The sequence below is a fragment of the Mauremys reevesii genome, linkage group 3 (genome assembly GCF_016161935.1).
Source record: "Mauremys reevesii isolate NIE-2019 linkage group 3, ASM1616193v1, whole genome shotgun sequence".
Taxonomy (NCBI): domain Eukaryota; kingdom Metazoa; phylum Chordata; order Testudines; family Geoemydidae; genus Mauremys; species Mauremys reevesii.
The window spans coordinates 169,117,422-169,141,116 of NC_052625.1; positions in this window are offsets into that span (position 1 = coordinate 169,117,422).

Below are 23,695 nucleotides of genomic sequence, written 5' to 3' on the forward strand. Positions count from 1 at the left end.
GGTGAGGTCAACTCACTTTAGGAATTGATAACTCAAGGGATTGACATTGGAATACAGTGATGTCCTTACCCTATGGAAGTCACTCTACCTTTCATTGTTATGTTTAGAGCAGTAGGAATCCAGACATAAAGGGTAAGGTAGACAGCTAACAACTAGGGATTTTTCAAATTGGAACATTTTTTTACCAACATTTTGAATTCTGGTGAAATGGGCGGAGAGTTTCATAAATATTTTAATCTTGCCCCTCACCTAAATGCTTTCCCATTTTCCAATCAAATTCAATAAGGACTATACTAAAACTAATAGGATTCTGAGACCAATTTGAGCCTCCAGCAAAACCTACTCCAGAATACCTCCAGCAGAATATCAGATGACAGCATTCAGCCAATGAAACAAGTGAGTATCACTACTATAAAAATAATTATACTACACATCCAGCAAATTTTACAAGTTTTCATATACCTCTGTATACCTTTTAATAGTATGATATAGTCCCTAGTGTCTATATTGCAAGAGGAGACCACTATAATTGGCACTAACTGGTTTAAGCCTTTCTAGAGACTAATGAGGAAGGATGATGAGCTTTCGTGCAAATCATTTTCCTGATTACTCCTGCCATAGGACGAATGTAGGCTAAAGGAAAGTCAAGCTGCTGATTGTATGTAAGTGTTCTGAATGAAAACATGTAGAGTCTATAGAGATCAAAGCCAGCACAGGAAGGTTAGGATCAATGTACCATCTGATGCAAAAGATTAAAAGCCATTAAAAGTGAATCTGCTGAGGAAACATCAATACTTTTTTAATTTTTATTGTCATTGCAAAGTATTTAATATCAAACAAACAACCCTATGCATGCTCCCTGTGGAAATGCCACTGGTCATATTTAACTGTCTGCTTCTTCATACTTTGCTTTCACTGTCATTACGAGACAAAGGACATAATTCCCTTAAACAATAGACTGGTCTACTCATCTCACCTTAATCGGACTATGCTATTACCTCAAAATTTAAATGTTTTATTGTCCTCATTTATTTAACAAGCTGTTGGACTAAATTTAAACTAGGTCAAAATTGATCAGTTTACCTACCCAGCCTCAGTTAGATTAAATATATCCCCAACACAGAGCCCTGTGAAGTGTTTGAATTTAGTCCTGAGGATCTATACCAGCAAGTTCTAAGACAGATGTTGTCTTTTTTTAAAAGAGCAAGCAAATACTTGTATGTTAATTTAATAACCCACTTTGTATCTCAATTGCAAAATCAGTTAAAGTGAAGTATTAGTGCAATTAGTCCCTATGGGGCTACCTCATAGTGCTATTTACCTTTCTGTGCTTTGTGCCAATAGTACCAGACTTTCAGCTAGCCTAAATCAGCATAACTCTGTTGAAGTCAATTGATTTATACTGATTTATACCAGCTAAGGATCTGGCCCAAAACTTTTAGAATGCATGAAGAGACAGGGCTGTGATCATAAGAATTTTATCTGCATTTGTTTTGCATGGCCACAATTGTCATCAGTAATAAAGCAACAAGCAAATTATACACATGATCCTAAATCATTATCATCAGGGCAAATTGCAAAGGCATATAGCCTTCTTGCAGATCAAGCACTATCTGGATTGATCTCTACCTATGTCCTTAAAATAATCTGGCTGGATGTTCAATCTAGGTATATCACTGGTGATCTGATCATGCCACCAAACCTTTTCATGGCCACATGATCTCCATCCATTTAGTAGCATCCCTTGATAAACACTTTTTGTAATTTGTTGTTTTTCCATCCTAATAATACATTCATTCTATGAAAGTCACCCAAACCAGAACAGTTCTGATGGAGGAAGTTGCTGCATATCCTCGTTTCTGATCTTGTCCTGTCACTTACTATGGAGCCGCTGATGAAAACAATGAGAATCAAGAATGTCAGTCTGCTGTTCATCAGCCTTCCTCAGCACCCACATTTCACAGCCATACAGTCAAGTTAGCATAACCATGATCTCTAGAGCTGAAGCTTCATAGATAGCATGATGTCCCACCATCTCCACAGATGCTACTGAAGGGCCTGGAACATGGTGGCAGCTGATGCTACACAAGCATCCACATCTTTTGAACATCCTCCAGCACCAGGGGGGATAACTCAGTGGTTTGAGCATTGACCTGCTGAGCCCAAGGTTGTGAGTTCAATCCTTAGAGGGGCCACTTAGGGATCTGGGGCAAAATCAGTACAGTACTTGTTCCTGCTAGCAATGGCCTTAAGTTTACAGCTTGTTCAGGGTAGGACCCCAAGACACTTTGTTTACCTAAGCCTCTGCAGGTACAGCCACTCACAGCTCCCATTGGCTGAAGTTCACCATTCCCAGCCAATAGGAGCTGCAGAAAGCATCACAGGCTGGCCAGAGGTTGGGAACACACAATGGCTGTGTGCACCAATTCACCAAAGATATGCTCTCCAGCTTGTTTTACAAATGGAAACCTGACAGCTTGGTTCTAATAAAAGCTTTTGGTTTAAACAAACTAATTTCAATCCATTAACTGGCTGTTCAGTAAATCAGAGGCACACTTTTGTCAACAGAAGCTGATGGTCAGTGTCAAGTTCAGCACCTCTGCAAACTCACACATCAATGGCCAATCATTGACTGCGATCATTGTATGAGGAAAAATCAATAACAATCGCATCACAGGGGTCTTTCTAATGAAGCCACCACCTATGACATTTTGGTCAATTGTCCTTGAAGCTTAAGTGGCCAAGAGTTTGTCTCTGCCTCTAAGACAAAAAAAAAAAAAAGACCAAGTAAACTTTGCAATGATCCTAAATAATCAACTATATAACTTTTAATACCACACAGCACTGCCATATCTGGCATCTATAGAAGACTTTTTGAAGTAATTATGTCAAAAATGTTTTAGAAATATTTCTATCCCTTTTTTGGCAGTCCTTTTATCCCTCCACCTGTAGAACCAGACACTTCCTTAATAAGATTGTGTGGAACTTAGAAGGACAGAAAGATAAAAATCAATACCTCTTAAAAAGTTACCTAACTACAATCTCATGTTGAATAGAAGAGTGTTCGTACATAAATAAGACATAATAAAAGTGTCATGTCAAAAGAAACTGGGGGTTTGTGGTAGTGTCAAATTTTGATACTACTGAATAAGCACAGATGTTAAAGTTGAGCAATGAAAAATTGCTCCCATACAGATGAGAGCAGAATTTAAGTTTATGAGAATCAATTTTGATCAAAAAGTGGCTGGGATGAAAAAGTAATACCTGATTTAGAAAAAGTTCAGCTGGAAACTGCTGTTGGAATTCAGAAGTTGTTAGGAACGTATAACTTTGGTCAAGTTCCTGAAACTGAAAGAAAATGCAAATCATAATTGGAAGATACAGAAAATACAGAATGAAGGAACAATTAAAAATTAAAAAAAGAATATATTCTCCAGTGCCTTCAGAATTGGTCTGAATAGTAGCCATGGTAGCATGGATTTAAATTATTAAGGCTATCCCAGGGCCTAAAATCCTACCAGGCTTCACTGCTATCACTTGTGGTAATGGTGGCTAAACATGACCCTCAATTGTCTCTTCCTCCTGCTGCTGCTGCTCAGTCATTATTTTTTGTTTTATAGATATATGCGCTTACAATGTCCCTTCTCCCCATTTCATTTTCTAACTGAAAAAGATGTTTAGAAATGGATGTGGAAGAACTTCCTATGCTGATTTTACAAGCAAATGATCGCACACACTAGAATTTGAATATTGGAAGTTTTGTAGACATTTGTAGCATTAACCAGTCTTCATCTGAATACTCATAAAATGAATAATGCGACCCCACAGATATTAGTGAACCAGACACAACAGTTTTACTCATTAAACTGTTCACAAATTATCAATCCTGATTTGTTCACAGATCACTTCTAGAGATAAGAGTTGCAGATTCAGACCCACGGCAACCTTTTTTATTAATAGTTGTTTAAGTTTTAAATATTAGAGTTTCAAACAAACATATTGATTTTTCATTGGAGAAGTTAAAATTCCACTATTCCAAATTAAACGAACGAGGGAGAGGAAAACAGTATTTGAAGATTAATAGCTCAATCGATTCTTACGTAGGATATAAGAATTCTGCATGTGTCACTCAAAGTTTCCTGAGTGCTGAAAGAAATACCTAATTTGTGTTTTATACAATAGACTATTAAAACAGCCTTTGATTTTTTTTAACTTCCGCTGGTATCTAGTACTTGAAATCAGATGTCGTTAGCATCTGCCAGTAGAAGGTTTTCAAAGGGAACTCAGGCACATTTATTACAGTAATTTGAGTTTCTCCCCTCATCAATTTTAATATATATCATATTTTTTCTTTACACAAATTTTGGTATGCAGAAATCTGTGTGACTCATCTAATTACAAATAATATTAGAATCTAAAAAAAGGTCTTAATACAATTCATTGAGGGTTTTAAATGAAGTGTTAGCTAATCAACATTTAACTTCCCTGTGTTCTAATTAAGTGATAATCAGTAATCACCATTGTCTCAGAATATATGAGGCAATAAAAATCAATCCCATGTACAAAATAAAGTGCCACAACATTAATTGAATAATGCAGCAAGAGATTTGTTTTTGTCCCTTCCTTTTGGGGTGTTTTTTTTTGTGGAGTTTTGTTTTAATTGTTTTAAATGAGATGAGGCTAGTTAAAAATTCCTTTTAAGACTGCAAATTGAAATTGACTATTGCTATGGGTTCTGAGCTATATTTGTCTGTTCTTCCACTATATGCATTTTATTTAGAGTCGTATCCAACAGAAAGCTACAGTGGGATTATAGGCACAAAACTGTGAATTGTCTTCTAAGAAGTTGTCATTCCTTTTCAGTCAGGTGGCTTCTGTTATATGCTTTGATCTGAATTGTTGCAGGATTAGTAAACTCCCAATCTATCAAGCTTGTAGATACTTGGTGAAAATGATCTGGGCTTTTTTCTCCCTACTGAACAGGGAGCTTGCTTACTGGACAAGTGATCTAGAAATTATTGACAAAATGCTCACCCAGTGTATCATCCTGAGCATGCCAGCTTAGTCAAAAATTAATACTTTTTGTCCAAAAGAGAGAGAAAAATTAAGAAGTTTTCAGAGTGACAAACTTCAAACCCTCAGCATCTTGTAGAATTTTAATTTTAATTTCTGTATCCTGTGAGTTAAAATGGTAATTTATTGGCGTTGCAGTATTCACCATTAAAGTCAACCTTTACCTACAGTTATCTTGTGCTTTACTGCTATTCTTGATTCTAAGTATGTGTGGAAGTATGATATGTCAGATATCACATAGTCAATTGATCCTTTTTCAGCATGGCAAACAGTTAGCAATGGAGGTACCCACAGTTCTATACTGGAATCATAGAATCATAGAATATTAGGGTTGGAAGAGACCACAGGAGGTCATCTAGTCCAATCCCCTGCCCAAAGCAGGACCAAACACTAACTAAATCATCTCAGCCAGGGCTTTGTCGAGCCAGACCTTAAAAACCTCTAAGGATGCACTCGTCCTAGTTGAACCTCATCAGATTTCTTTTGGCCCAATCCTCCAACTTGTCTAGGTCACTCTGGACCATATCCCTGCCCTCAAGCGTATCTACCTCCCCCTCCCCCTTAGTAGTGTGCCAAATTTGTGCCAGCAATGCATCTCCATCATCCCAGATCATTAATAAAGATGTTGAACAAAACCTGCCCCAGGACCAACCCCTGGCTCACTCCACTTGATACCGGCTGCCAACTAGACATCAAGCCATTGATCACTGAGCCCAACAAGCTAGCCAGCTTTCTCTCCACCTTATAGTCCATTCATCCAAGCCATACTTCTTTAACTTGCTGGCAAGAATACTGTGGGAGACGGTATCAAAAACTTTGCTAAAGTCAAGATATATCACATCCACTGCTTTCCCCATATCCACAGAGCCAGTTATCTTGTCATAGAAGGCAATCAGGTTGGTCAGGCATGACTTGCCCTTGGTGAATCCATGTTGACTGTTCCCGATCACCTTCCTCTCCTCCAACTGCTACTAGGATGGATATTGCTTAATTTGAAGAAAACATATGCCTATTGATGACCTGGAAAAGTGGAGATGGCAAAATTTACTTATGACACAAGATTATTAGGTTACTCAAGATTAGAGAAAGTTGTGTTATTTAGGTTAGTCCGGGCTAACAATTGGGAGATGTTTGAGATGTCTAGGTGAATAGACAAACATGATGGCACATAGTATCAGAGGGGTAGCCATGTTAGTCTGGATCTGTAAAAAGCGACAAAGAGTCCTGTGGCACCTTATAGACTAACAGACTACTATGCATCTGACGAAGTGGGTATTCACCCATGAAAGCTTATGCTCCAATACTTCTGTTAGTCTATAAGGTGCGACAGGACTCTTTGTCGCTTTTTACATGATGGTGCATAAAATTCGATATTCCATCATCAGTGTACCATGTATTGGAAGGAATATTTTAACTTCTTGTACACATTATACACACTCCTGACTATAGCTATTCTGGGGCGGGGAGGGGCAATGAAATGAGGATATGTGCCCATTTTGAATTTCACTGATAATATTTCCTTCACCTCTTTGTCCGTATAATATTCTATTTGGGATTATGAAATTTTGATTTGTGTTTCAACATTCGATGCAACCTCCCAATAGTTTTCTGCACTGTGGGAAACCTGGACTTCGTAACTGATACATGCTGAGAAGAATTTAGGAGGCTTGTGCACCTATGTGCCCTTTCAGTATTCTGCACAAGTGGTGAATCATGATGAGACTGGTCAAGCTAGATCATTGCAATCATTTTTGGCCTGGAGGGAAAAAATCTAGTGCATATAAGAACACTTTGAAGTAATTGATGTTCCTGTTGTATTGCATTTGGGAGATAATACGTCAGACATGATAAAAAAAAGGCTCTTTTGTAGAAAATACATTAAAAAATTGAGAGAACATTCTTGCTATAGTTTTAGAATAATTGTTTATAGATACTGTGGGCTTGGTTTTACCCTCATTCACACCAGTTTCAATCAGGAGTAATTCCACTGAACCCTATGAAGTTTCACCAATGTAAAACATATACGAAACTAAAACCAGACCTCCTATTGTGTGCGACTTCTATAGCATAAGATGAACCTAGAAGATAGCAGAAAAAACCTTATTGATAACCTTATCAACTGCCTCTTGTTAAAATGGGAACGTAAAGCTACAGACATGGTTAAGGTTGCACATGTGTGTCTATTCTAAAATGACCTTTTATGGGAGCATACAATTTTTGCCAAACTTTCACCTTTCCTACTGAGCTTTTCCACTTCTGAATCCACTCTGGCTGCCTGAAGGTGATTTTTTTTAAGTTTGGCCAAAAACAGGTTAGCCATTTTTGGGGGTGTACAAAGAGTTAAAGGAGTGCACTATTGCCATTATTTTAGCCATTTAGGAATCCCCTAGTGCCTCAGTGGTTTGTGATACAATCTTGAAATTTAACAGTTGGTCTGAAGACTATCAGGGATCAATAATATTCTTCTGGAAACACACATCCATGAGTAAACCAAGTGGAATTATCTTCAGGCTGTGATCTCCCACTGTTCTGTTAACTCTGCATGTCTGTACATAAGAAAGTAGAGTGGAATTTCCTTTTACAAGTATAGGAGTCCATGAGAAAAATATTCCTTGAATATGCACATAGAATAAAGTAGGAGTCCTGATTCATTCAACAGAACATCTGAAAGTGTGTACAGACTCATTCCGCATGATCTATTAAAGGGTGCAGTAAATCTGCAGAAGGCCTGACTCATTCAGTACACAGAAGTACTCAATAGGTCAGAAACAGAAACAGTGAGCTGTACATGTGATGAGGATGAAGAGGACAGTACTGCTTCTGTCAGACACTTCTGTAATTTATATGCCCTTTCCCTGCGACACTAACATATTATGTTGATGCGATGCTGCAACAAATGATACAAAGCACAGCTTTTATGTCTGAAATGGAGTAGGATGAAGAGGATGTCACTTGAGCTCCAGGACTGAGATTCTATTCTAAATCTTTGAGTGCTCTCATCACTGTAGAGTCTGAATGCTTTCCAGAACTCTATTATACAATGCGCAAGAGCATTTGTTATGCATGATTCTCTTTTTCTTTTTCTCCTTTTTTTCTCTGTGGGGGAAGTGTGAGTTTATTTTAAATATTAGTTTTTAAAGTTTATTTTGTCTGCTTTGCTGTGTTAATCATTGAAGGCACACTGTTATTAAAGTGGTATACTGTTGCCACTTTCGTCCATGTCTTACTAATTCACCTTGTTCATGTTGAGTATCAGAGAGGATAGATCTTTATGGGATTCCACAGGTGGAGATGCAGTATCCCATTAATACTTTGTGGGTATGTCCCTCCATGAAAGAGTCATACCATTTCAGTGCATTCCCCTTACCTCATGCAACCTACTTCAGGCAGTACTTAATTTGTGGGCTTGTCAGGGCTGAACACAGGCACCTCTAGGCTTGGCAGTTCATAGCCCCGGCACCTCTGGGCTTGCTGCAGCAGTTATGAATGTAAAAAAATGGCTTGAGCCCCAAAACCTAATTGCTTGAGACCCACCACCTCTTTCATTACAAATTAAGCACTAAATTCAGGCAGGTCAGTAGTATCTCATGATCAGCTGTGACAAATGCTGCAGAGAGATCCAGGAGAATTAGAGTGGATATCTACCCTCCATCCATCAACAGCAGAAGATCATCCAATAAAGCTAGTAATGCTGTTTCCTTCCCGTACCCTGATCTGAATCCAGATTGTGCCGGCCTTTAGCTAAATCCTCTGTGAGCTTGCTCAGGAACAGAACATTTGAGAATGGTAACCAACTAGATCTGAAGCATAATGGGTATTGGCTGGACTATTGCAAATCTGAATGGGGAAGGGAAGATTCTTCCACTGAATGAGGCATTGGCTATTTCAGTCAAGAGTGGCACTCATTGCTCATGATTCACCTTTACTAACCATGAAGGGCAGGAGTCAGATTCACAGGTCTTGGACAGAGTCTCCTTCAGCACCTCTATTGGTGTAAATTCACTAAATTAATAGCAAGAAGGTGGGTTTGTTGTTGGCCAGTAGATGGGGATTGAATCCATGAGAAACGTTCCTGAATGTAATTGTTTCAGCAAAGTAAAATAATAGATCTTCACAGTGCTTGGTTCTGGGTTCTGCAGTTGATCAGAAGCAGTCTGGATCAATGAGATGGTCTACTACCCCGAATGGTTTCTTAGGATGAGATTTGGTGGCTACTCTGGAAGCCAATGGACCTTCTCTTGGCCTGGGATACTGCCTCAGCATAGCTTTGGAGAAATATTTTGTTTCACCTATTTATTTCATCCTTTCCTTTTTTACTACTCATGCTCAAGTTTCTGACCTGTACATCTTGTGCAGAGCATTTAGAAAACCAAGGCAATTTGTGCTCGTAGGAAACAGTTATTTGGAAGCCAGACCACAGTGACTGTGACTGGAATATAATAGAATTTACCCTCATCACCTACACATTGTACAGGCTGTGGTTGCAATTATATAATGGTATTGTGCTGAAATACACAACTAACGTGGGAATTATTTTATTTTTTATAGATTTTTTTGAGAAAAGAAATGAACTTCTCAGACGCTCACCACTTATATAAAGAGTTTGGAATGATGTTGCCTTGAATTATTCTGTCAATAGGTGAGCAATTAGAAGTATTTAAGGATGAATCATTTCAAAATGTTTCACTAGTTTTATAATCCTTGGATCCCTCTAGCTTAATATTGTATTGTTACACTTTTGACATGTCAAACTTCCCACAGGTGTGGATCTTGACAGTTTCAGCAGTACACAGCATTTACCTAATTTAATATTTACACAAAGTATATAGTTACATGATTTACTCTGACATCTTTAATTTATACCAATATTTTGACAAACTTACCTTACTGAGGAAAGGGGAAGGCTTTTTTACTGAAGTCTATCCATTTGGCTTCTTATATGGCCACCATTACCATAGTATCCGAGTCCCTCTGACTGGGTGGCAGTCCCTGTCCAGTGTGGAGTGAGTTCACCTCATTCCTCAAGCTGTCCTTTACCTTACAGTGGTGAAACCTAAGGGCTAAAGTCAATATAATTACACTGATTCACAGGACCATAAGGAGTAGTGTCCAAAGTCAGTATAGTTACCCTGATTCGCAGGGCAGCGAGGCCTACCAGCAAGACTCAATGGAGCTTACCCTGAACCACAGAGCAGCAATGCCTAGCAGCCAGAGTCTATGGGGTTTACCCTGATTCACCAGACAGCAAGGCCTAGTGGCCAGAGTCAATAGAGCTTCACTGAGCCACAGAGCAGTAAGGCCAACTAGTGGGAATCAATGGCCTGCCATCTAGGGTCAGGGTGGCGTCTGGGATAGGGAGCCCCAGGCCAACCCTATTCCACTGGGTCCTGGCCCAGGGCCCTAACATTGGAGGTAGTCTGCTGCTGAGTCAGGAGGGCTCCAACTGAAACATGCTGACTTCTCACTGGACTAGAGCTAGTCCTCCCCTCCTCCCCCCGGGCCACTTCCTACCATGTCTCTTGGAGCTGTAGCTGAAGCATCTTCAGAGGGCTCCAGGATTTTCAGCATGCATGTTCCCCAGTGACTCTGGTCCCTGTCGGACATCCACAGGCACTTGGGTATCCATCTGGGTCTCTGCAGTTCCAGCTTCCATGGTCAGGGATTCCAGCTGCTCCCAGCAAGGAGCATCCTTCCTCTCCAGCGGTCAGCACAGACTGAGCTCGGCCACTCCCTCTTATACTAGTGCTACACCCAGTAGGGACATGAGGCCAGGGCTTCCTCCACCCAGAGTGAGGAGTTGATCCTTTCCTGTCCAAAGTGGGGTGAGTTCACCTGTCACAGTCCCTCACAAATACTAATGTAGCATAGCTGTTAAGTAGGGAAGTATAATCATCTTACTGATGGAGTACTGAGACATATAGGGTAAAATTCACCTGTGAACCAAAGGCACAAACCTGGCCAATCTACAATTTAGTTCCCACTTGTGCCCTCAAAATAGAATGAATGGGAATGAATGGAGCTCTGCTTGGGGTGAATTTCACCCTGAAAGATTAAATGATTTACCAAGGTAATACAGGATGTCTCTGGGGCAGAGCCAGAAACAGAACTTTAGTTCAGCATCATAACCACAAGTCCATCCCTCCTTTCCTCAGAACAATGCCAACACAGAATGCATTTAATCTTGCCTTGGATGCAGAGGAAAGCAGGAGAGAGGGGGATATTCATTTTCAAGAAAATTAACCATTTTACCTATACATTCACATATTTTAGGGTGCCTATGCTTGAAGATTTATCCCTAAATATTAAAAAAGTCATCTATGAGACTATAGAATGATACAAGACTAAACAGCTTTTCCCCACTTAAATATTTTTTCTGAGTACTTTATATAGTATGTAAACCACAAAAAGTGAAATAGTTTCTTGCTGAAAAACATTAGTGACTGCCAAAAGCAACATAAATAAGAGAACAAAGCTTCTTCAACAAAAGGGAGAGCAAATGTTTCAGGTCTCCTGTGTAAGCATTGCCTAGGGAATGGGAATTTTAGTTTTCCAAATTGTATTCTGACATTACTGTAATTTTTGTTATACAAATTGGGCAAAAAACATGACTGTTTAATTCTTACAAACTTTGCAGATTTGAACCAAGCTGAAAAGGGAATAGTTAGTTTTTGCCACCATTTTGCAGAATGAAGAAAGGCATTTTATCCCCTTTCATTTTTTTGTTTGTTTTCCTGTCTCTAAACTTCCCAGAAGTTTTGTATCATTGCAACTTTTATTTAAAAGAAGTACAAAACTAATAATTCTACATTTGCAAAAGCAAAGTTAGTGATCTCATTTTCACTGTTGTGTTGAATGCATATGTGTTTATCAGCACGAAGCAGCTTCTTATTTTCCTTCATAGCCCAAGGCAGAGTTAACATTTAATTAGAAATCTCAGTTTCTAAACCTATTGAGGTTATTGCCTTAAAGTGATCTTCCTACTCAGTGACAAATATACAAATAGATTAAACAGGAGAACTTTCTAAATGTTTGTACAACGTTTGCTGGGCTGGTACTGGTGGCTATTAAAAACATTGATTATTGTGCCCAGTAAAACCCCTCAAATTTCTATGGCCTCTAAAGAACCACTTGTCAGAAATGAGTTGATGGGATAAAACATCCAGCCAAGTTCTGTCCTCATTTGTGGCCCTTGGACATAAGGGCTATAAGGTCCAAATTCAGAAGAGCATTTAAACATATGTTTAAGTCCCAATGACTTCAATGGGATTTAAGGACATTCTTAAGTGCTTTCCTAAAATAAAGTTTAAATGAAGGGTGAAATTGGCGCATTGTATTTTATATTACACTTTTATGTAAGTATAATTGTTGTTCCTTGATTGAGTTTATTTCGTAACCAGAAGAAGTAGGATATAAGATATTTCAAGCCCTTGATTTTACATGGGGTTCCAAAAGAGGAAAGAATACTACTGTAAGACTGAACTGGTCTAAGTTTCCAAGACTGGTTGTGCTCAGAGATGTTAAGATTCTATACACAGAAACGTCCATTAAAACCTGATTGACAGCTGCTGATGAGGAAATACTTCCAGTAAAACAGCAAGGTGACTCAAGAATGTGGCAATAACAAATAATGAATATTCCATTGAGTGAGAACATCTGGTCATCTTAGGATGTGGGGTAAAAATTGCAGTACTTAAGGCCAAGTCCCCATTGTCTTCTGAATATTTTATCATAAACATCCAAACTTATCTAGCTCTTTCTGTAATTAATAGCAAGAATTTAATTTCACAGAACTTTATCACAAGGGCAAAACCACAAAAAAGGGAAAGTACTGTAGGAGAGTGAAGTGTAAATTAAATAGTAATTATAAATTAGAGATGTGCTTAGTTATCTGAGAACAAATATCTGGTACTCAGACGTCTCCATGATCCTTAGGTAAAGCAACTTATTTTTTCTAATCAGAGGTATGTTCCTTTCCTGAAAGAATAGGCTCCTGAAAAAAAAAAACATATGGAACACTTCATGCCACATAGAGAAGTCCATATAAAATGCTTCACTGTAAAGCGGACTGAATTTCAGAGTACTTCAAAGTCACTACAATATGATTATGTTGGTGAAGAAACTGCTCTGTCCTAGAGTATGAAAGGAGACATGGAGAAATGCCAGAATTTCCATATTAAATTTCATATAAATAGGGATCACAAATAATGAGAAGAGCTCAGTTTTATTGTCTTTTATCTGTTTTTTTCAACCTTTTAAAGTATTTTACAAGTTTCATAAAACAACACACCAACTTGCATATATCATATATGTAGAGGTGGCATCTGTGTGATAAATTACTAGTGATCTGTAGTCTGGCAAAGAAAACAAAAAAGGGGAACACAAGATATCTATAAATATTTGAAGACTGAAACACCGGTGATGTAAAGGAAATATTTATTGTAGGTTTATAGTATTTAGAGTGGTATATGAGGGTTAGAGCTAGTAGTAGCTAGATTAAATTAAGGAAAGATAATTATAGATGAAACAGTGAGGGCTAGATTATATCTGTAGAATAATCTCCCAAAGGAAGAAATGTCAGATCTTATGCTTGAGGCATTTAAACTAAACTGGAAAAAACACTAACATATATACTAGGACCATACTGTATATACTTGCATATAAAACCACTCAAGCATAAATTGAGTCCTTAATTCCACATTTAAAATGTTTCCAAAATGAGCATCCTGTGAATATGCCAGGCAACCACATGAGTATGTCTGGGAGATGTGAAGGGAAATACAAAAGGAATGAGGGCATCTGGTCCTGGCCAGAGAACCCAGCCTTAGGCTGGAGGAAAGACAGAGGCACCAGAGCACCAGGGATTAGCTCATCATGCCTGATTCCATGGGAAATGATGAAGAAAACAAAAACGTTTTTGATCTATACATTTAGGATGTTATGGATATTTTCCTCCCCAGAGTGATTCACTAAGATGTAGGTTGTGCAGTGTTTGCACCATGGTCCCAGATATATTTGGAAATAAAAAAATATTTATTTGATGTTATAATTAATATTGGGTTTAGAGCCATCAAGTTTTGCTGTGGAAACAGTTTCATCAGTTTTGTAACAGAGTCCCTTCTGATTAGCAACTGAGAGAGAACCAGAATGATTCTAGGTTTATTTTACTTCTTCCAATTAGCTTCAGGGGATAATGTCTCCATTGTGCAGTTTATAGAGATGCAGAAAGTCTACCAAATTGGTCTGAAGACGTAAACTCTGATAATGAATTCCCCAAATCCTATCAAGCTATACAGCCAACTAAAATCCATAATCCAGTAAAGGGCAAAGCTTTCTATTTAAAAACAGCTATTCTGTTTCACTATACAAATTTTTTCAAAGCAGGAAAATGTGATATTCACATCCATATCCTTGGAATAATTTTTATGTTAGTGCTGTATTTTCATTTTCAACATCGTTATGAACTGAAAAATTCAAATAATTATAATCACCCTTTTTGAATAAAAAATAATAATTAATAATAAAGTCTGCAGGCAACTATAGAAAATTTTGTTAAACTTTTAATGACTTTTAAATGTGTGATTAGATGCATAATTGAAAGATTGAAAAGCAAAACAATGAAAAACCCACAGCATTCATGTAAGATTATGAGATATATCCCAGGGCTTTTTCACAATCCAGGAGAGTCTCTTCATTTATCCTACAGTCATGAAGATGTAGTGAAGTATAGATACTCTGGTTTTATGACATGATTTATGGCTCTGGGGGGAATATATGACATGACTGCTATCCCTTTAACAATTTGAAATCTTTTTAATTCCTAGCAGTTACTGTATACTGAGGTTGTGTTTTGTTCAACGAAATGTTTATACAGTAAAATTTGCTTATGAGAATTTGTGATTGTTGTATTTATTTATAGGCTTCTTCCGTGGTGCTTATCACCGTAGTGTTTCAGTGTCTGACATACAGGACCACTAAGAGAGAGAGAGAGAGAGAGAGAGAAAGCAGTAATATTTAACAAATGGGAAACTGAAGCCTGGAGAGATTACCATGTTACTTGTCTGAGACCTCACACAAAGTTAGGTGTCTATCATCCATTGAAAATCAGTGGGAGCTGGATGCCTAACTCTCCCCCAAAGTCTGTAGCAGAGTCATGAACAAAACCCACATCTGCTTAGCCCCAGGCCAGTGCCTTAGCTGCAACATCATCCTTCCCCTCTCCATGTGATAACATTTATAAGGATCGTTTCTCTATGTATCAAACACTGGAGCTAAAACTTGCAAAGGTAGCATGAGATCTTTCATGTCTTCAAGTGGTCAGGACCTCTCTTTTATGAGTTATCTCTAACAGCAGAGTGACCCCAGTGCCACACAAGTGTACTGATTCAGTACTGACTCAGAAGGTAGAGTGGTATCTACTGTACTGAATCCCAAATAGGAATTTCCTCCAACAGGAAATTTCCTTTGGGATTTTCCTTTCAAGTATTGATCCAGCCTGACCTTATCTAGCTAGTGAGGTGTGACAAGATCATAGCCTGTGATGACATGGCTGCATAGAAATTATATTGGCACTTTGTCTCCTGATTTCAGAGGTTATCAAATTTAATGATTTGTTAGTTACTAGTTTAATATATGTGAAATACAACTGAAGTTTAAAACAGCATTTAAAGATATTTAATAGTACAATGTTCATTATTGTAGATAGCATAGTGTTATAAAATAATACTTTTAATACTGATTACTTATTAAATCAGTTGTTTAAGTACCATTGGTGGCTACATGTATCTAGTGCTAGAAGAAATTTAAAATGTCCTCGCCCTTATTTTCTGAATCAACACAGTATCCATTGTTGATATTTCCCACTCTGGGTAGAGGAATGTTTGACAATATACAAGGAAAATATAAAAATACAATATTCTTCCTGTTGTTACTCACAAATAAAACTTACATTTCTGATTCCATTCTACTCTGTCTCATTACCATTTGCCATTTCATTTCCATTTTTCTGATTCTGTTATACTGTTTTGTCTTTCTTAAAACCTTCTATTTAGGTCTTTTTCTGTGTCTTTTATCCCTCAGCTATATATTACATAACAACTCTTTTTCCCTTTCTTTTCCTTACTTCCAGCCTCTGACCAGCTTGTCTCTTTTCTTCATAGTCTGGATTTAGCATAAGAGAATTATTGCACAATTTTAAAATGTAATGGGACATGCAATGACCATCTTTCTGTGGAGGGGCCAGGGGAAACAAGTTATGTAAAGTGGAAACCAATGGGTACAAAATGAAGGGCATGGCAGTCTTTTAAATCTCTCCTCATATAAATGCTGTGCCATACCCCTAATCATTTTTGTTGCCCTTCTCTTTACTTTTTCCAAGGTTAATACATCATTTTTGAGATGGGGTGACAAGGATTGCTTGCAGTAGTCAAGGTGTGGGTGTATCATGAATTTATAGTGTAGCATTATGATATTTTCTAAATATTTTCATAATGCCACTATATAAATATGCTTTTACAGCAAACATATAGTTGTGTTGATGCACCTGAATTAGTATCCTGGAAACATAGTTTTAAAAGTGTAAAACTCAATATATTGGCCACTATACCAACTGAAGATCTTCCCCCTAATGTTCCATTTCATTCATGAAAGAAAACTACATCATGACAAAAAAATAAATCTAGCAAGGCTGACCCCATTTAAGATGTAATTTACAAGGCAAGAGTATTTTGCACATGGTTAAAAAGTGAAAATGACAGTGGTTCTTTATCAAACTCAGTCTCTATACCATTAAATCAATGTTCACAGACTACTGGGTCAAGTGCATCAAAACAACACTATGATATTTACTGCAAAACCAAAAACCACTGAGGAAGCAAAAAAATCCAAGTAGTTACTCAAGGTTACATCTACAAATTTAATAATTGTTCTGTTAACGTTCAAATTATGGCATAAAAATCATAGTGTGCTTTGAGTACATGTAATTTGCTATTTCCATGATTCATGAAACTCACTTCTTCTAGCAGGCAATTCCTTCTCTTGTTTCATGCTCAAGTAAATGCATAAATCCAAAAGGGGCAGAGACACATAGATAAGCTGAGTGCAACAGTGCAGAAAATATGCTTTATTATAGAAAATATTAATAACACAAGATATATAAACAAATACATTTGTGATATTGAATTTACACTAATTTCTTTATTGGGAATTGGATTAATTTACATAGTGTTAAAAGCATGAAAACATGTATGAAACTAACATTTAATAACATTCTGCTCAAATTATTTTGTTTATTATTATTAAGAATGGGTGACCTTAATTGACCTCATCTTTTGACGCCCACATAAGGACATAAGAAAAGTCATACTGCATCAGATCAATGGTTCTTCTTGTCCTGTATCATGTCTCTGACAGTGGCCAGTACCAGAGCTTCGGAGGAATGTATGGAACAGGGAGGTTGGAGTGAACCACTCCTGTCTTTCACTCCTGACTTCTGGCAGTTAAAGGTTTAGGGTCATCCAAGCATGTGGTTGCATTCTTGACCATCTTGGCTAATAGACATTGTTGGACCTATCCTTCGTGAACTTATCTATTTTTTGTTTTTTTTAACTCAGTGATACTTTTATCAACATCCCATGGCAATGAGTTCCGCAGGTTGATTGTGCGTTGTGTGAAAAAGTACTTCTTCTTCTTTGTATTAAGCCTGCTGCCTATTAATTTAATCAGGTGACCCTTTGTTTTTTTGTATTGTGGGAAAGTATAATCAAAACTTCCTTATTTACTTTCTCCACACTATGACTTTATAGACCTCTATCATATTCTCCCTTAGTTGTCTGTTTTCTAGGCTGAAAGCAATTCTTAAACAACAAACTGGCACAAAAGGGCCACAGGACTCATCCTTCCCAATCGAAGAGAAGTATCTCTGGCCCAGGGAGTGCCTTTGTTTGGTGTAGTGCCAGTTCTGGCAATTCTGAAGCACCTCTTCACGAGATGTTCCGGAGTGAGGGGAAACACATCTGGGATAGGAGGAGGTATGGCCAAGGCAGCTCTGTGCCCAATTCTGCACCCCTACAGTGGCCCATAGTGGACAACATATCAGGAGAGCAACTTCAGAACACCCTTCAGGGCTGCTTTAACCCATGCAAGGGCCCACACAAGCCCCTGCATCCCTGAATTGGGAAGATGCAAATGGCCTCCCAGCAGTTGCTGGCCCAGTGCCTGTACTAGCTGGGATGAATTGGACTCCACAAGCCTCATGAGCCACAGCTACACACTTTACATGAGATGGGTGTAAATATACTTTGCCCAGGTGGAAAGAGAAACACAAGCATACAAGGCACTGTGACAGTAAAATGCGGCATTAAAATGCAGTGTAAAAGTCTTTAGTGTATGAGAATCAGGGCCCAAATTTGGACTGGAATTTTACTGGGTTTCTCAGGAGTCCCTCCTTTAAAAAGGGAGCATAGTGAACAAAAACTAATGGAAAAAAAAGAGAAAGTGAAGTAAAGTGGTGGGCAGGCAGAGACAAAGAGATACTTGCGGGAAAGGAAGCTGAAGTGCAAAAGAGAAATTATATGTATATATATATATAAACACCTGCCCCTAGAAGCCTCACTGTTTGAGAATCTGCTCTTATTCTATCCCTGTGCCGTGCTAGGAAAAATATACCCACAAATGAGTGGTAGCGCATCCAGTCCACACATCTTTATGCTACTAATAGTGTTTAAAATCTCGTGAGCCATATTCACATATGACATAGGAAATCCTCTCTCAAGGGAGGGGAGTGGGGAATTCCCCTACATTCCTCCAAAAGGGAAAAGGCTGGTCAGCATGCAACCATTGCCCTGCCTTCTTCACATGATACAAAGAGGCTAGTTAGTGCCTTATGTTGGGGAACAGACCAAGGTATATGCCTGCTTCAAGCACAACAGGGGCTATGAGTATGCATGATCCCTCATGCTGGCTTAATGCTAAAAGCCACCACTGTTTGGTTTGTGCATCTCCTGTCATGCATTGCCCTCCCCCACACCCAAACTTCCCAGTGTGGATTTCAAGAGCCAGATCTGAACTCAAATTAACAATATATGTGGGTGGTTAACATCACTGTCTTTGACTGGGCAGTGTCAGTTCTTTATCTGCTGTAAATAGTAGAATCATAGCTTCTTTTACAGCCAACGTGGCAACAAGCAGACAGCCCCCATGTATTCACATTTGAAGATACCAGCGCAAACATGAAAGATGAAAACTCTTTCAGTGTTCCTTGTTGCCATATTTTCAAAGGATAAAATTCCAGACAGCATCAACCATCTTCTGTGTAACTCAACTAGAGTGAGACTAATTACTCCCCTACTTTTGATGAGCAATGAGAAATCTTCCCTCTCTCTTTTTTTAAGCGAAAGATTTATTGCTTCATTTTAATGGTGTTTTAACATTTCCTTCTCTTTTAATCTACAGTATTAAATTCATGTAGATGCCTCTGCAGCACCAAAGCTCTCTGCAAGCTGATTCTGATACTGAAAGCCAAGCAGTACTATTTTTCAATAAATTGCAAGCTAGTAACTTGAATATGATGTTCTGGGGTTTTGCTCAATTACAAAATCTGGGCTACAGTTTTAAACTATCTAAAATGGAAATAGCATTTTACAAATTCAGTTATATCTAACACCTATAACCATAAACTCTCCATTGTAATTTCTGCTGTAAAAAAAAAACTGTAATACACCTCACAACTGGGGTGATGAACCAAGGAAGCTACTTCTGATTGCCATGCAGCAATAAGATACGTATACTAACTAGTTTCAGTGGCTATATTATGTGCTAGAAACAGTCTCTTAAATTCTGCTGATTCATGCAAGTAGATGTAAAAAATAATCTACTCTCTCCTTGTGGCTGAGATTTCATGAATAGAACTCACTACTCATGATTTTGACAGGATTAGGATAGTTATCATGTGTTATAAATATAAAACATTCTTTATAATATTTTTTGCTTGAGGGAAATTGTTTGAATTGACGGGGAAAATGAGCAAACCAAACCCTGCTGAAAACTTTTGCTATCAAGGAAATAAATAAATTCTCCCTCGGACTTTGCTGTGTTTAATCTTTTTCAACTTCACAGTAACTTGACCTCTGTCTGGCTGTTTTACACATTGAAGAATGATCAGTGCAGTAGAAAAAGGTTAAGAAAAATATCACCAACCAGCAAAAATCTGTTAAGACTTGCCAGAACCAGGCTAATTTTTCACAGCATGATTTAATTTCCGTAGTGCCATCCATTCCCAGTGAGTCTTGATTTGTTTAAATATAAAAATTGATATAATACAGCATTAGTTTTCAGGAGCCCTATCTAGCAGCCATTTAAGTGGACACTAAGATGGATTCAATTACAGAATCAGGACCTTAGCTTGCATATATATATTGCAATGAGGTATTTTTCCACCGGTGATTCAGATATCCTTTCCCCAGGAAGAAAATGTTTCTCTTCCCATGCCTGCTCCTGGACAACAGAGTTTTGAAATGTTTCTCAGACTGTTTGGTTAGAGTTTGTTTCTATGAATTCTTTAAAGATGACATTTACCTTCACATGTTTGTTTAAGTAACATAAATTTCATGTGATGTAGAGGATAAAATATACATCGGTGGAAAGGCTTTAGAAGTTAGAAGTGTTATACAGTATTTGAAGATGGTTCTGTTATGTGTATATTATCTTATCAAAGATTTACAGTGATTGCCTTAAAAAGGCAATATTTGCCAAAAATTGCCACACCATCATATCTGAGATGCCACCATATCTTCTCACTTTAGGGAAATAGTGGAATGTATTACTATTAAATACCTTTTTAAAATAATAAAATATTACTAAATATAAATATTTAAAACGTAGAGGGACAAGTATTCAGCTGGTGTAAATTGGTGTAATTCCATAAGGAAGGTGAGAGATAAGACAGAAAAATTCATTATGCCACTATATAAATCCATGGTATGCCAACATCTTGAATACTGTGTCCGGTTCTGGTCACCCCATCTCAAAAAGGATGTAGTGGATCTAGAAAAGGTTCAAAGAAGGACAACAAAGATGATCAAGGCTATGGAGTACCTTTCATATGAGGAGAGACTAAAACGATTAGGGCTGTTCAGCTTAGAATAGAGAAAACTAAGGGGGGATACGATAGAGGTCTATAAAATCATGAATGTTGTGGAAAAAGTGAATAGAGAATTGTTATTTACCTTTCCCACAATACAAAAACCAGGAGTCACCCAATAAACTTAATAGGTAGCAGTTTAAATAAAAACAAAAGGAAATACTTTTTCCACACAACACACAATTAACCTGTGGAACTCATTGCCCTGGGATCTTGTGAGGGACAAAAATATCATTGGGTTAAAAAAAAGAACTAAATAAGTTCGTGGCAGATAGGTCCACCAATGGCTATTAGCCAAGGTGGCCAGGGATGCAACCCCATGCTCAGAGCAACCTAAACCTTTGTTCCCTTGACTTTGCATTCATCTTCTGACCTTGGATCCTGCTTCCTGGGTCTTAGATTTGGCTCACTCCCTGAGCTCGGTGTGACAATCAGAGTCCAGACACCCAAAGGGGAGAACAGGAGGTCTGAAGCTCACAGAATAAGCAATTGAATCACTTGGCTGTTTACAATGTAATTATGTATAAATATATGTCAGATAAGATCTTTCATGAAAGCATGTAGTGTTATGAACTTGATGGTCAGTAGGAGATATGTATCCCGGTTATTGTTATGAATAGATGCCCGTTATCTGTGGTCTGGTCTACAATACACATGTTGAAGCAGCAAGGCAGCTTACATCAACTTAATTATGTCAGTGTACACACTACAGCCTTGTCCTGCCGATGTAAGTGCCCTACTACTCCGACATAATAAGTCCTACGCCTCTCATGGAGGCGTAGTCAGGGCAACACAGTGTCTGCACAGACACTGTGTTACTTACATCGGCTTTTGGGCTCTGGAGCCATGAAAGTGACAAGAAATCCAAGCAGCTGGAGCCCGGCTACCTCCAGCTCCCCACTCCCAACTGGGCTGTGCCCGCCTGGCTCCCCACTCCCTGCTCAGGGATGCCAGAAGCCTGGGCGACTGCCCCACTCTCCTAGGGGGGAGGTGAGAAGACGGCTGGCTGCTCCCCACTCCCAGCTGGGAGCAGGGAGCTGTGAGTCTGAGGGCCGCTGGGGCTCCCAGTGGGGAGCTGCACGGAGCTGAGAGCCCTGGCTCTCAGCCCCCTCACTGTCCCTCTTCAGTCAGTGGAAGCACACCTGTTGACATAGGTTGACTTAAGTCTGTAGTGTAGACATGCCCTCTGTGTAGAGAACATTGTAATTGTAAACAGGGTGCAACTACAACATCACCTCACAGCAGTGCAAGGAAGGAATCAAATAGCCAGGAGCATCTCCCAAAGTTAGTTACACAAAACTAACCCCAAACATCTAACATTGTACAACCCAGGAAAAGATAATGGTGCACCATTAAAGTTAATGGAAAGACATTGAAACTGAAAAGAAAACCCCTATCTTGGAAAGCAAGGAAGGAGGGAGCTTCCCCTGCTCTGTGTAACCATGAATTACCGTAGTCTGAGAGAAAGGAAAAACAATAGTGCAAACCCTGTTAAAAGGGAAGACATTTGAAGTGAGAGCTATCCAGAAATTAAGGGCCAGCATACAAACTGGGTGTTGTCCATGAAACACTGGATCCCTTCTAGGACAGATGACAAGCTGGAAAAGTGCCCAGAGGCAAAAGCTAACTCTTATTAGAGAAGGGAATCTAGATAATATAGCAGCGTAAAATCTGAGGTTGCATCTTTATGTTTAGTTTCTGTGTAACTGTTGTGGTTTTGCTTTTCCTTACTATTTCTTCGTTGAATCTATGATTTTTCTGTTAAATAAACTTTGTTTATTTTCCCCCTGAGCAGGTCTCTGTTGTGCAAACTCTGTTGTGCAAACTGTGCACGGCCCCAAGTGGATTGGTAACTGGGGGCAGGTTTCACTCCTTTGCGGTTGATGAACAAGAAAGGAAAAATCAGAGTGTCTGGTAGTTAAGACCTCAGGGGGTGGATTTGGGGAGTCTTGGAACTAGAAGGGCTGTTGGTCACCCTGCAAAGAGAATTTAGGAGGCTGAAAGTGAGGGTGAGACCTTTACACTTGTAGGCTGGCTACTGGTGTCATAGCAGCACCACATTAAGGTTCCCAAGGCAGGTGGTAACAGAACCCCTTACTGGTCTGAATGATCCCCAAAATGTCACACTTGGTATTTGGCTTCTGATCCTGGCTCCCATAGGCACCGACTTCCCCTCTTTCCCTTGGGTGCTCAACCCCCCTCTGCCCCAGCCCTGCCCCCACTCCATCCCTTCCATGAGGCCCCACCCCTGCCCCTCCTCTTCCCACCCCGCCCCCATTCCAACCCCTTCCCCAAAGTCCCTGCCCCAACTCCATCCCCTCCCTGCCCCTATTCCAACTCCTTCAACAAATTCCCACCCTGGCCCCACCTCTTCCCTGTCTCCTCCCCTGAGCATGCCATGTTCCTGCTCCTCCCCCTCCTTCCCGGAGCACACTAACGCTGCCAAACAGCTGTTTGGTGGCAGCCGGGTGGGAAGCTCTAGGAGGT